This window comes from Apodemus sylvaticus, chromosome 12 (genome assembly GCF_947179515.1).
Source record: "Apodemus sylvaticus chromosome 12, mApoSyl1.1, whole genome shotgun sequence".
Classification (NCBI taxonomy): domain Eukaryota; kingdom Metazoa; phylum Chordata; class Mammalia; order Rodentia; family Muridae; genus Apodemus; species Apodemus sylvaticus.
The window spans coordinates 96,157,969-96,174,085 of NC_067483.1; the positions used below are offsets into that span (position 1 = coordinate 96,157,969).

At 41.1% G+C, this 16,117-nt stretch overlaps 1 protein-coding gene across 1 annotated transcript in view; it reads left to right on the forward strand.

Annotated features, from left to right (window-relative positions):
* Positions 1-16,117, forward strand: part of Ush2a (usherin) — a 723,091-nt gene that overhangs the window by 342,755 nt on the left and 364,219 nt on the right. The gene's annotated exons all lie outside the window — the stretch shown is intronic.

Here is a 16,117-nt window from a genome sequence, read left to right on the forward strand (position 1 = left end):
AAAGTTAGAATTAATTATTCAAAGGTTTGCTCCGTCACATGAAAACGAGGCACTAAGATGACAGAGGTAAGCAGTATGCTCCTCCTTCCCTGGTGTTCCTGGATTTCTGGGACTCATTCAGATCCCAGCAGAAAGGATTCGTGTGTAGTTGTATTTTCCTTTATATATACATACATACATACATACATACATACATACATACACACACACACACACACACACATACACACACACACACACACACACACATATTCCTGCGATATTTATTTCACAAGGTATATGTGGTGCCCACTTTACAGGTCAGGAAACTGAGATGAAGCAGGATCAAGGTTGCACCACCATTGGTATTGACCAAAACAGTCTAGCAGAAGTACGTGGGCTTATGACATGTCTTCTCTGAGTCTGCAGATCTGAGTCCATAGCAGGAACATGGTAGTTAACTTTCCCTATCAGATGGACTGGATTGAGAACCACCTAGGCACACGGCACTGGGTGTATCTGTGAAGACCACCTAGGCACACAGCACTGGGTGTATCTGTGAAGACCTTGCAAAGAGGCTTAGCTGAGAAAGGAACCACAAGCCAACTGTAGCTTTGAGATATGTTCCCTAGGCTAATACCCAAGACTCAATATAAACAAGAGTGGAAAATCCAGATGAATGCAGCCTTCCTCTGTCCTAATATCCACTAGCTCCCAATATCCCAGCTGCCCTGATGGCAGTGCCCTCTCTACCTCTACCCGTGAGCTGAGATAATCTCTTTATTTCCTAGTTAGGGTTTCTACTGCTGTGAAGAGACTCTATGACCATGTCGGCTCTTATAAAGAAACACATTTAATTGAGGCTGGCTTACAGTTCCAGAGGTTCAATCCATTATCATCATGGCAGGAAGCTTGGCAGCATCCAGGCAGGCATGGTGCTAGAGAAGGAACTGAGAGAAAATATTTCATAATGATCATTATTAAAATACATCAGAGAAATTTACACATGGAATAATGGATGGAGGACCTTTTCAGGATCAAAATATACGGTTGTTCATGAACCAAATGTTCTGTCCATACGTGTACATGTCATCCCCCAGAAGAACCCTTCTTGTGACTCCTGAGAGACCAAATATGTTTATAGTCACCCCTTGGTGGGTTTTTTGTAGTGTTTTCCATTATTTTGAATGATCATGTGTCTTACTCTAAGATGTGCATTCAAGAAGCTATGAGCATGTCTGCTTTGCTCAGTGCTGTGTAAAACAAAGCCTACTCCAGACAGAAAACAATCAAGGAGTCATCTGATTCTCCGGAAGAAAGAAAGTAAATAGCAAGGACTAGTTCGGTTGCTCAAGTGAGCTGCTGGCTCTGGGCTCACTCCTCAGCACCACTTCAACCAGGAGTCAGACATGCCTAGAATTCTAACATGCAGGGGAGGGAAGCAGGAGGGCCAGAAGCTGAGGTCATCATCGGCTGAGTGTGAGACTAAGCTAGACTACACGTGATCCTATTTCAATTCAAAAAGGGAAATCCAGACAGGAAAAGAAGGAAGTTCCATGCACAACACCCAGCCAAACTGGTCACATAGAGTGCTTCAACTCTATGAGCCAGAGTGGTACAGGAGACATTGTAGGCTGTGAATATTTGGCAGATATGCAAAGCTACCATCAGGTGACATTTTGCAAAGCCAGAAGAAAAGTCATGTGGAAAGAGAAGGACTAAAGAACCCACACTAGTTTCTAATTCCACCTGAAAAATAATACTGCTTTCTATAAATATTGGAATGACTTATGGACCTTCAGAGGAAGACTTTAGAAAGGGCATCACAGTGGACCAGAACAGCAGGCGTCCTATGTGCTCTTGACACCCACACTTCACATGCATACAGCTGCCTTTCTTTTCCAGTGACAAGTTCCTAAATGGGGTCTGTCTGTTTGTCCGTTTTAAAGAACTGTCTCCCAGCATCACTCATCAGATGTCTATAGCTTCCTCACAGGCTGCTTGCAGCAATACTTCATGTTATTGCCACCAAATAGCTGAAGACAGAAAGCATTCTGAGATTTCATGTCATGCACTGTGGAGAGGAAGATGAAGGACAGGTTGGGAGATAGATCTGAGTCTTCCAATCTTTATTAATGTTTATCTTTTTTTCAGCAGTTCTTTGAGAGTTTCATGTGTCTTAAGCATGCCCGCTTCCTTCCTCCTTCCTGTTCCCTGATTCATCCCCTCTTCCTTACCCACCCAGATTTGTACATCATCATCTATCTCCTTTAAAAATCAAATAGTATTGGGTGTGTGAACTTCCATGGGAATGTGGTAGGCTTACCAGAGCCCACTTCTTCCTCTCCCAGAAGCTGTCAGCTGCCAAAGCTAAGTGGCTTAGAGTAGGGTAGAAGGTAAAGCTCCCATCTCCACACTATGATCTTGTCTGTCTTGGGCTCGTGCAGGCCTTGTGCATGCTGTTGACCACTGTGAGCTCATATGTGCAGCATCCTGCTGTGTCCAGAAGACAGTTTCCTCATAGTCATGAACCACCTTTGTCCATTTCATTCTTTCTCTTTGTTTTTCTGAAATGCTCCCTGAGCCTTTGGAGGACAGGTGTGGCACATGTGTTCCTGTTAGAGCTGACCTTTATGCCGTCTCTTGTTCTCTGTGCCTTGACTAGCTGTAGGTCACTGTGTGAACTCCCATCTGCTGCAGGGAGAAGCTTCTCAGGTGCAATGAGAGATGTACTGAACTCTGAGTATAATCATAGGTCCTTAGAAGTTGGTTTAATGCTCAGTGGTAAAAGGTTACCCTAGAGCCTGGACCTATCTAACCACAGGTTCTTCACCTGATAGTGCTGCCAGGAATAATATTTATCTTATGGAGTAGCATACTTTTGACTCCATTCAAGAAAGGCACTTCATAATCAACAAGAGACACTACTGCAGGGTCAAAGAATACATTCCATCAAAAAGGAACCAAGAAGCAAATAGATGCATCTATACCAATATCTGACAAAACTGACTCCAAACAAAAAAGGGGGGGAAAAGAGAAAGAAAAATTCAGAGTAAACGAGGGATATTTCATATTTCTCTAATTTGGTAGTAAGCCAAATTGAGGCCCAGATAAACCAAGAAAGTCAGTACCTGGATACACCAAGTTGAGTGTGGGTCTGTGTGGTCCCAGGGTCCATGTTTTTCATGTTGGATACAGTTTGTTTTCACTTACAGATCTAACAGGAGAAAAGACCCTGAGAAGTCAGTTCCTGGGACGCCTGCACCGTCTAAGATATACAGTAAATATATTTAGACCTGGAGGTCTCTGTTTGCCATGAGTCCTCACTGGGCCTCCCCCTGCTTGCTGTCTCCTCCTCTTCCTGTCTGGTCAATAGTAACTAGGTCTGCAAGTCTATCACCTCATTTAATACAATTCTTGTCCACAAATACAATCAAGTTGGAAGTTTGAATTTGTTCTGGATTTGTATAATTTTGGGTCCATGCATACCATTACATCCTTAATTTAAAAAAAAAATGAAGCAAAGTACTGAGGAACACATTTTCAAAAAATAAATTGGATGTAGTAATTTAATTTTATATGCATGGCTATTTTGTCTGACTAAATATGTGTATCAGGAACATGCCTGGTATGTGAGGCACTCATGGGACGGTGTTGGGCCTCTGGAGCCTCTGGAGTCTCTGGAGCTGGAGTTACAGGATGCAAGCCATTGTGTGGGTCCTGGGAATTGAACCCAGGTCCTCTGAAAGAGCAAAAATCCTCTTAAACACTGGCCCTTCTCACTTGCACCCCACTTCAGAATATTTTAATAATATACTTCATCTCAGAGAGTTATAGGAACACATAGAGTCATATGGACATTTATCTTTTTAAAACCTGTTGTGATAAATATTGTATCTAGATATTAGTGTGATATGTTTCAAAGGGGGGATCAAATGAGTTAAAGACCGTTAGTTTTTCTGACATTTTCCTACTTCCATACATTGAATTCATACCCACCCCTTCTGCATGTGCTGACTCTTCTCTCGTCCTCTCTACTTTCATGTCTTTCTTTTGGTTTTCCACTTTTACAAACAGGTTAGCTCTACATTGTCACCTCATTTCTAGACAGTTCATCAGTGGCGAATATTGTCTTCAAATCCTGTTTATTTTTACTAACAAAAAAAAGAGTTTGATAATTATTTTCCTATGTAACTTCTAATTCCACCAACTACATTTCTTGGCTATTATTATTAGATTCATTATTAATTAATTATTAATATAATTTATTATTATTTTAATAACAATTATTATTAATTATTGTATTTGACTTCAAAACATCTAATTGCTCTCGATGAGCAAAATCATTAATAGGACAAGAAATTTCATGAGGGACAATGATTCATAACATTTTCTTGGCCACGGCCAATAGCACTTTAAACTCCTTTGCTTTCTACTGCATTAAAAGCGTCCTCCATGACATGATGCAATGGCCCTTCCTAACTAGTCAAGGTGTCAGCCTTTCTCCCCACTCACCAGCTTGTCCGCTTGTCTGTTGCTCCTCTCACCAGCTGCAGCTGAACCCCTAGCATGCATAGGGGATGGGCCTAGCTCACAAGAGAGATTGAGGTTGAAGCGGGGCACTCTATCCAGTAGCCACTGAGCCTCTGGGTGTTCTGAATTTTTTTCTTCTTCCTCTTAAATATGAAGCATTAAAAGTCAGAAGTGCCGCTGCTCCTTGGGTCAGTACAAACTATATTTAAAAATGCGCACAGTTCGAGTTTTTGCCTTGCATAGGCCATAGGCTTGTAGTACGCTGGGTCAGCTCTGACACTGAAAAATGAATCCAGTTAGGGAACCTCCCGAAGGCTGTTGATGTTCGCTATAATAAATAGCACACACTTTAAGTCAAACTTTTTCATTCCATATTCAAAGGTAATGGATTTTTCGTAACCATAGTAACCTTGGTGTATTTCTGGATAAATACATGAGGTATATACATTCTGGTTTTATTTTTGAATATAAACTACCACATTATGTATTACTAATAATATGAAAAATAGGATGTAGGTTAGTGTAATGACAGCTTAAACTAGTATGCATTTTTCTTCTGCAAAAAATAAATATTTATCAAAAGTAAGGGTTCAATTAATTTCCCCCCAGTTTTGTGGTATTCTGGTGGTACCATTTATCTTTCCTGCAAGATATCCATTAATCTCTTATTTCTGTCCCATGACAGATTTTTTTAAAAAGAATTTTGAGTTAAAAGCAATTGTGCTTTTAAAACTTCTGATTAAAAGCATTATCAAAAGATTGAAGAACTCGTATTGCTAACACTAGCAGGGCTATGGTGAGCCACTTAGATGCACGTGTGCTACATCTAGGTAGAAAGCAAGAGCCCTCTGTGAGAGCATTCGGTGTCCCAGGACTGCCTCCGGGTTAAGGCCAGATAGCATGGTGATGGATGGTGACAATCCAAGCGGTAGCCAACCAGATCATTCTCATTGTAAAGGGGTACCCGCCCAGAAACAGACAGTCTTTAAGAAGTTGGAAGGAATGTTTCAGAGAAGCCCTTGGGGCCTTGAAGGACAGGAACAACATGTTGTTGCAAGTCAGAAGGACATGAGACAAACTGGCCAGAAAGTTGCCAGGGTCCTGCTGCCATGGAGACAGTGAGAAGCAAGCCTGAAGCTTTTCTGTTGTCATCTAAGCTGCTCTTGATTGATGCAACCCAAACTGTGGTTACTGATGGTTTCTAGACTGGAGAAATGACAGTGAGGACTCTAATAAGCAAAGGTACCTGGCATCAGTTATAACACATGGGCTTGTTCAGGCCCACGTCTTAAGTCACCTTTGCTGTGATAAAACATCATGGCTTAGACAACTTATGGAAGAAAGAGCTTCTTTTGGCTTACAGTTCCCGAGGGATAGAGTCCATGATGGTTGGGACAGCCAGGCAGTGGAGAGCAGGCATGTCGACTGGAACAGACTGCTGGGAGCTCACATCATGTTTTTTATTTAATTTTATTTTGTTTTACATATTCACTTTACCTCCCATTCACTCCATCCTCCCTATGACCCCCCTCCAACAACCCTTCCCCCATTCTCTCCCACCCTTCTGAGTGGGTTGAGGCTCTCTGGATATCACCCCCACACACACACACATGCTGGCACTTCAAGTCTATGAGGCTAGGTGCTTCCTCTTCAACTGAGAACATACAAGATACCCCAGCTTGTAGAACATATCCCATGTACAGGCAACAGCTTTTGGGACAGCCCACGCTCCAGTTGTTCAGGACCCAGATGAAGACCAAGTTGCACAACTGCTATATATGTGCAGAGAGGCCTAGGTCCAGCCCATGTATGTTCTTTGGTTGGTGGTTCATACTCTGAGAGCTCCAAGGGTCCAGGGAGAGAGAGAAAAGAGAGGTAAGACATTGGAAATGTTGGAGAGGTGGAGGTCAGTGGGGGTGGGGAAGGGATGTCGGGTGAAATTCTGATAAAGTCAGGTAGTTAAGTATTTATATCCTTAACCTACTAAAAGTACCGCAACTTTTCTTTGATCTTATTTCTCAAGGTCAAACAGTACCACATATAAAAAACAAACTAGAAACGTTCATCTTGAATGTACCAAACACTTCACTCTTACGACAAGGAATTTATTGGAGATGGAGCTGTATTCTTTGCGACACAATAAAAAATAAAATGTTAAAGGTTAGGTTCCTCTAGCCAAGCATTAAATGGCACCTCATCAGTACTCCACAAATTTGAGCAACATTATATCAATTGGTGCTATTAGTTTATATAGATATAGTAAGGCTTTTCTAGTAGTTTCTTTAGGCAGGCCTTAAACTCATTATGTAGTTGAGGATGTCCTGAAACTCCTACTATGCCTGCTTCTACCTCCCTTGTGCTGCTGGTGGAGTCGTATGCGACCATGAATTCTTCATACAGTACTGGGGATCAAACCAGGGCCTCATGCATGCTGAAGAAGCACTCTAGTGTCTGAGTTGAATCTCTTGCCCTGATTTTTACAGCTTACATACAGCAGTGCAGTGGTTCTCCTAGCACACAGTATTCCAGAGAGGAATCCTGCTAAAAGACTTGGGCCTTAGCCCTCAGTCTGAGCATTAATAAGGCAGAGCAAGTGTGATTGGTCAGACAGATCAAGATGGCATCTGTAAGTCACAGGGTACCTTCTCTTATGCCATAGACTACACAGAAGGAAAAAAGCTGTGTAAAGTATCTGGAACCTTTGCAAGTCAAGTTCTAAAGCAATTGACTCTGTGAGCGAAGCCCCACGGCAGTTTCTCAGGATGTGGCTAGACACCTTGATACCTTGGATTCAGGCTTTCTTCGAAAGAGTCACATTTACTGAGCAGCACAGGATCAAAGGAAATGAAGTAGCATGTATAGAATGCTTAACCACGCCTCAAGCTTAGCTGAGGACACTGTAGCCAGAGGCTCATTCTTCCAGGCAAGTGCTTCAGTCTATAAGGCATTGACAGTGTGAGGAAATTAACTGTGCATATTTATATTTTAAGATCTGCTTCCTTATTCACATGTGAAGAGTTGACTGAAGTTTTATTCTATAAAGTAGTATGAAAAGATTCCCGTGTGGGGAGGGACTTTAGAGGCAACGTGGGAGTGGCAGCAAGCTACCAGAGCAATGAAGTTCAATGCAGAAGTGGTGGCACAAGGTGACCTGTTGAAACCTAGACAAATAGAGCCTGCCGATCACTTTAATTTGTGATTTTTAACTCTTAGCATGTCTTCCAGAAGAGTGTGTGTTAAGGAGACAGCTTGCTGAATATTCTTGGCTGATTGTAATATGCACAGCTATTTTCTAAATCAATCAACAGTATTATCACTACTGTAGAACACCTAGCCTTGTATAGCAGTCAGGTCTTGTCTGCTACAGCTTAGATTGGTTGTGTGCTAAATATGAGTAGAGCCAAGTGACGTTTGATTATTTTACTGGCCAATTTTGAATGTTGAGTGGAGAGTAAATCAGTCACGCAGTCTTTTTTATTGTAGTACCCACAGACCAGAACCTCCTCTGACTCCAGGAAGAGTCTGCTAAGAGAGTATCAGTTCTTCAGATCTACTGAAATTTTGTAAAGTGAGACATATATACTTTCCCCTTCCAGATCTAATCTAGAAATTCATCATGTTTCAGCTAGGCACTCAGAACCAGCAAGGTAAGTCACCAGTCTGTGCGCGACGGCGGCAGACAAGCCAGACCCACTTTTCGCAGTGCTCAGTAGTAGAATACTGTGCTAGTAGGCTTGCAATGCTGGAGCTAAAGTCAAATATAGAGACATAGTAAGCAAGCATTCTAACTATAGGATGTGATATGTGTGTCCTTCGGTGACATGTACATGTGACTGCATATGTGTATAAGGATGAATGCATGTGACATTTGCATTTACATATGGGGAGATACACTCCTAAGTGTGAAGAGTTTTCTCCTAGTAACAGGATTTTAGCCCTTGCTTTTTCTTTCCCTTCCTTCCTTCCTTCCTTCCTTCCTTCCTTCCTTCCTTCCTTCCTTCCTTCCTTCCTTCCTTCCTTCCTTTCCCCTTCCTCCCTCCTCTTCCTCCTCCTCTTCCTCCTCCTCTTCCTCCTCTTCCTCCTCCTCCCCTTCCTCCTCCTCCTCCTCCTCCTTCTTCTCTCTCTCTCTCTCTCTCTCTCTCTCTCTCTCTCTCTCTCTCTCACACACACACACACACACCACACACACACACACACACACATGCATGGTAGTAAAGTTGTTAGCATGTACATGGAGAGGTCACTATCAGCTCTCTCTCACCTCAATTGATCTCTGCCTTTAATTCCTTGAGGCACTATGTATGTATGTATGTATGTATGTATGTATGTATGTATCTATCTATCTATCTATCTATCTATCTATCTATCTATCTATCTATCTATCTATGTATCTATCATCTATGTATCTATCATCTATGTATCTATCATCTATGTATCTATCATCTATGTATCTATCATCTATGTATCTATCATCTATCTATCTATCTATCTATCTATCTGGCCAATTTTATTGTTACTTACCTATATCTATCTCTGATTTTTGGCTTATTGTGTGGACTAGGCTAGCTGGCCAGGAAGCCTCGGGTGTCCTTCCGTTTCTACCCACACTGCTCTGTGGTCATAGGCATGTGCCACCGACCTCTGAAATGGTGGGTTCTGGGGATCCAAACTTGGGTCCTCAGGCATGTGTGTCATTTTACTAGAGATCTCCCCAACATGCTTCTTCTTTTCCCTGAGTGAGTCATCTCATGTTTTAAATTCTCTGCTGTTTGGAGTCTAGAAATTATATTTTGTTGTTTGGCATTTTCCATTTTAAAGTACCCAATAAAGTTGGTATAAGAGCATTTTAGAAATCTGATGGCACATATAGATTAGTGTTTAACTTCTTCCTCTTCTTCCTAATCTTTCCTCTGATATTGAGTTCTACTGATAGTGTCACTCATTTGCTTCTGACAGTATCAGAGTTAGACCCCGGACACCCAGCACTGTCTATCGCTGCTGAAATGTTCACCACACATCACTTATATTCATTCCCACATTTTCCCCTGATTCACAGTCTCCGCAGGTCACTTTATACACACTTGCCATTTGAATGCATTCTGCTGCATAAGCCAATCTTAAATAGGGTACATCTTTGTGCAATACATGAATTTTAGGGCATTACAATCATTAGATTACTACTAATTTCCATAATCTGTACTATCTACCATCTAGGATAGAGTTGACATCTCACAAACTTTTATTGGATTGAGTTCAAATGAATTAAATTGAAAAAAATCATTGGGAATTCGTAAATTAATATTTTGAAGTAAATAAGTACTGATGCATAATTCAGAAGTAATTAATATGCTAAACCTGGTAAATGGCTTTAATGAGGTAGGCTGTTCATGTCGCTTCCTAGAAATTTTCATTTAATCACCCAATAAGTAGCAAAAAAAATATTTTAACTACTTGCGTTAGTTTGCTAGGGCTGCCTTGAAAGAGTGCCTCAAACTGTGTTCCTTTCAGAAGGTGATGTCACGGTTCTGTACAGTGTTGTCTAAGATCTAGGTGGCCGCATCACCTGTTGCCACTGCCTCTTCTTGGAAGACTGCTCAGGCCTCACTCCTGGTTTCTGTGATTTGTTGGCCATAATTGGAGCTGATTGGTTTGTATGGATGTTACCATGATAGCTGCTCCTGTCTTCATGACATGCCCCACCCCCTCTAAATTCTTGCTTCCATGGGAATACCCATCCTGGTGTATTCAGATCTACCCTTATGACCTCATGTTAACCAATTACAACTGAAGGCACTTATTTCCAGCCATCTCAGGAGGCTGTAGGGGCTTACACCTCAATATGTGCATGTAAGGGTTCTTAGTTCCACATAAGCTCTCTTCTCAGAGAAGTGTCTGGCTGTGTAGTTGATACTATAATTAACCATATTCAAACTTCCCTCAAATATTTACTTATTGGAACCAGATAAGACAACTCTTTCAAAAATCAGTTGAAAGTGTCCACATTCAGTGACAGCTAAGGTTGACAGTGGGGGCAGTAAGGGGACAGATCTCTTGAATATGAAGTGATTCATTAGTTTGGCAACTGCTAGGTGTCTTTCATAATCTCTAAGGACTTCAGAACAGACAAAAGTGTAAAGGCCCCATCTTCACCTCACCTCTGTTCGGTAGGAGGCGCTTGAGACATACTACAGTTCAGAAACCATGGATATATTCTGCAGAGCCTCTGCTTTATGCCCACCATGCATCTTCCTTTCTAGAATATTCCACTCACTGACTCTGTAAGGCCCATGTCTCTTGCATATGGGAGGGCTTTTTTCTCACATATAATTTACCCTTCCTAACATCTCACCTTGCTCATCTAAATTAGCTGTCATGCTCCTCCTTGACTCCAAGTTCTCCAGCACTGACGCTTTTGAATTCTCCATGAAGGATAGGCAGAGAATCTCAACCTTTAGATCCTTCCTGCCCTTGTCCATGGAGATCATGGAGCACTTTTGAGTTACTTTCTCTCAGACTGGAATCCAGGACTTTTTCTTCACCTCGAAGTACCTCATGTCTCACAGGTTCATGTCCCATCCCACAGAAGTTGCCCATCTTTACAGTCTTTGGCTACTTTACTTATAGTAAAATATCTGGTTTTCTTGTTTTATTAATTTTTATATTTTGAGTTTCACACATGGACACTATATTTGCATCACCTCTACATCTTTTGCTCAGCCCTCCAGTTCTCACCATATCCCCTGATTCCTTCTCAACTTCATGGCCTCTTTGGTGTTTGTAAACAAACATGAGTATGCATGTTTAATACAACTCACTGATTACATTCAGTTTTGCTGGTAGGTATTATGTATGTGTTTGCTGGTGTGTATATGGAGGTCAGACAACCATTAACTTCAAAATAGAGAAGGCTGAATCTGTTCTCCTCAGTCACAACTCTCATCTAGTAATTGGACTGCATGAGATTTTCTTTCCATCTCTGTTGGCACGCCAACTGGTGTTGTCATCATGCAGGTTTTGTTTAGGTGGCCATATTGCTGAGATCTTGTGGTTGCATCTTACCTATCATGTGTAGAAGGTACTATCTCACAGAAGCTGTCCTGATGCTCAGGCTCCTAAAATCTTTCATTCCCCTTTCCCATGATTCTCCCTGGACCTTAGGTCTAGGAATCATGGTTTTCTTTGAACCTAAGTCTGTTCATATTTGACATCTTTCCTTTTCTCCCCTCCTATTCTCATCTCAGGTATAAAATTTGCAGTGTTTCCAGAGTGTCACATCTCTGGTGCCATCATGATTACTGTGCTTTCAAATGAAAGCTATAAAATGTACATAGGAGTTCCTCATGCCTGTGCCCGAGGCCCCGAGCCGTGCTGAGTATCCTTGCTATGCCTACCATCAGTGGACATTCTGCTGTCTGCTGTCTGCTGTCCCCCCAATCTCCAGTAGGCATCTTGTGCTTGCTCACAATCTCTCTTTAGTTCTCCAACTTGTTCTTTCTTCCTTTTGCTCTGATCTCTAGTTCTACTATTATATGACATTCTCCATTCCTATAAACATAGCAATATATATTGGATTTATGGCTCAACCCTAATCACATATGACCTCCACTTAACTTGATTATGTTTTATAACTTGATTAAGTTGACTGACTTAACCCCTTGATTTTGACTTAACTTGATTAAATTGAGGTCATATTAAACCTCAAAGACTCCATTTCCATATAAGAACACATTCACACATATACAGGAGTTTAGGAATTGAACATGTCCTTTTTACAAAACAAAGGCTTAGCCCAGAACACCTGAGTTAGATCCAAAACGTTACCATTCTAATCTATATCTTTTACATCCATGTTCTTCCTGATTCAAATAAACATATATGCCATGTAATTTTGGATCCTTCATGGATACTGGGACACCCCTCTCCTGGTATCTGGATCCTCTGTGGATCCTGGAAACCTCTCTCCTGGTGTTGGATCCTCCTTGGATCCTGAGACACCCTTCTATTGGTGTTGCATCCTCTGTGGCTCCTGGGATACCCCTCTCCTGGTGTTGGATTCTCCGTGGATCCTAAGACACCCCTCTCCTAGTGTCTGGATTGTCGTTGGATTCTGGGACACCCCTCTCCTGGAATTGGATTCTCCGTGGATCCTGGGACACCCGTCTCCTGATGTCTGTATATTTTGCCTTCCTAATTTCCCTGTTCATGCTCAAGCTCTACTCTGATCTCTCTCTCTCTTTCTCTTCTTCAACAAACATTGGTTACTTTTACAGTCTTTGAACACTCAATTGTGTGTTTGAGGTCTTTGTACAATCCCCATTCATGCCAATCTTCAGCTGAAATATTTTTCTTCTGAAGAAAGAAGAAAGAAGCCACAAACACATGTGATCCTTTTAGCCCAACTCCCTAGAATTCAGTTTATTTTATTGACCATGTACACCATTTTGATTTTCTTCCTGAGTTTCATCTCAGGAAACAGCAATAGTCTTAATTCTTTTGTATTCTATATATTAACCATATATTAATTAGCCCTGGATAATGTAAACATTTGTGTATCCATGTACACACACCCATGTCTATAACTGCAGGAACACAAGGGAATAGTGTTTTTGTTCTCTTAAAAACTGTGAGTGCACACAAAATTGGATGATTAGATTCTTATTCTTCTTCTATACCCATCCAATGGCATAGACAGATACATATGACTGCTAGGGTTTCTTTAAAATTACCACCCTTGGTATAGTAGATTTAAAAAGAAAAGGAAAGACCACTGTTGAAGAGTTTTATAAACCAGACCTGGGAGTGACGATTCCTGCCCACCATGTTCCAGCAGTGAGAACTCAGTCTCATTGCCATGCTAACTGTTGGGGAGATTCAGTATCTAGCTTTCAGTATCACCCATGAATGAGTTCACAAGTCAAAGAGCCACAGGTCTGGATACATTAAGTTGGTTTCTAAGTCAGGTCCACAAAATCAAGGAGTTGGAGATTTTGGGTCCTCTGAGAAAACCTCATCTTCTAGATTCATACAGGTTTCTGAATTTATGTCCCTGTAGAGGTAGAGCAGAGGACTTGGTTTCAGGAAAGGATTTTCTCAACTCTAGAGGCCACTCCCAGGTCATTTCCCAGAGTTCCATTCATCTTTGTGGTGGATAACTTCCATCATATTAAATCCCCTTTATGTTAAACCCATCTACCAACAGCTAAAAAATATTATAGGAGCCATTCAGTTTTAATCTGCATGGCTTCAGTTTGCATGGTCTACTTACTGTAGCACGTTGCTACAACTGTTGGGCTTTACTATTACTATCAATCTCTTACTGATCCTATTTGTTGTAGGTATGTGTGTATGTGTTGTAGGTGTGTGTGTTATATATGTATGTGTTATAGATGTGTGTGTGTGTGTGTGTGTGTGTGTGTGTGTGTGTGTGTGTGTGTAGGAAAAACATATCTCATATATGGTGCAAGCTTTCTCTGTTTTCAAAAATCCTCAGTGAGCAGCACTTTACTGCAGTATATTTCTATGAATGTGAAAAGCTATAAATTCTAATCTAAAGGGCTCATAATTAGACTACACCCACCAGAAAAATCTCACTTGTCCATCAGACACCAGTTTGCAGAAAATGCATCAAATCAATCATTTCCAGTCTACATTGAAAGGGACAGAATTGTATGGCGGTAACTGTTGACTGGAGGCTCCCTCAGAGGTTTTCCTACCACTGGGTTTAGTAGCAATACACTTTAGTTTCCTAGTAGGAGATAAGGATAGAAACTACTTCAAGATTTAGTTTTGGAACTAAGTATGATAACAAATTTAATTGTGATGGTTTGAGCATGGGGTTTTCCATTCATTTGTGAACATAGAGAATTATTCACGGCCACATATTTATGGTTATAAAATTGTAAAATTACTATGATAATAAATATTCTTAATGTGAAATCCCCTTCATGCATATATCTAAACTGCCTGTTCAATTCAATCCAGAATCTGTCGAGTGTCTTTATACAACTGGAGGTTAGAAGTTTAATGTGATTGAGATGGTCCCTTTCACAGCCTTTCTATGGAAAGGCCCAGAAACAGAAATAAATAAACCCAAATAGAATGCCATTCAGTGTGAAGACAACTTCTTGAAAGGTGCTACACATTCAGGGGTTGGCTGCCCCCAGGAAATAAAGTACACACAATGCTATAATGCTCATTTCATGGAAATCAAACAGCACCTGTTATAATATGCTGGTACCCAGGCATCAATAAGAAGCAATGAAGGAGTCCAATAATCAAAGGTGCTGGTGGGGTTGCAAATTGGTACAACCACTCTGGAAATCTGTCTGGTGGTTCCTCAGAAAACTGGACATGTCACTTCTGGAGAACCCTGCTATACCACTCCTGGGCATATACCCAGAGGATTCCCCAGCATGTAATAAGGACACATGCTCCACTATGTTCATAGCAGCCCTATTTATAATAGCCAGAAGCTGGAACGAACCTAGATGTCCCTCAGCAGAGGAATGGATACAAAAAAATGTGGTATATATACACAGTGGAATACTATTCAGCCATTAGAAACAATAAATTCATGAAATACTTAGACAAATGGATGGAGCTGGAGAACATCATACTAAGTGAGATAACCCAGTCTCAAAAGATCATTCATGGTATGCACTCACTAATAAGTGGATATTAGCCTAGAAACTTGGAATACCCAAGACATAATCCACATATCAAATGATGTCCAAGAAGAAAGGAAGAGTGGCCCCTGGTTCTGGAAAGGCACAGTGCAGCAGTATAGGGCAAAACCAGAACAGGGAAGTGAGAAGGGGTAGATGGGGGAACAGGGGGAGGGAAGGGGGCTTTCAAGGAGTGGGGAACCAGGAAAGGGGAAATCATTTGAAATGTAAATAAAAAATATATTAAATAAAAAAAGGTGCTAGGACAAATGAAGACAGGTTTTAATATTTCTTTGTGAACCAATGGAGATGGATTTTCAGGAAGTGAACTAACATGAACTTGGGCTGAAGAGACGGCTTGATGGTTAAGAACATATATTTCTCTGCCAGAAGTCCCAGATCAGTTCCTAGCACCCATGTCAGGCCGCTTATAAATGTCCATATCTCCAGCTCAGGGGATCCACTACCCTCTCTTGGCCTCTGCAGGTACCTGCCCATACTCGTACACAGACAGATGCATATACACATAATGAAAATAAAATAAATATTTAAAAAAACATAGCATGAAATCACCAGTGGTTTAGGAGATTAAAAAATCAAAACATAAGATTATTATCCAATAGTGGAGGCATGGAGATATATAGTGAGCAGAAGGACAGACAGGTTTGAACTTCATGTGCAAGAAGCTAAGTGAACCCAACAATGCAGATGGCTGCAGGAGGAGAATAGAGAAAGGCATTATAGTTATTTGTTGACAGCTCCATCGTATTACATGTATGTTCATCCAGCAGTGTAAAATCAAATCCTCTTAGTTTAAAATCCTTTTAAATAGTGTTTAAATATATTCTGATGACACAATCTGCTCAAGTATTTACCCTTGGTGGGGATTTCCATTAACCTTGTTGTAGATACTGTATATTTTGGGGGCTTTGCTTGCAGAG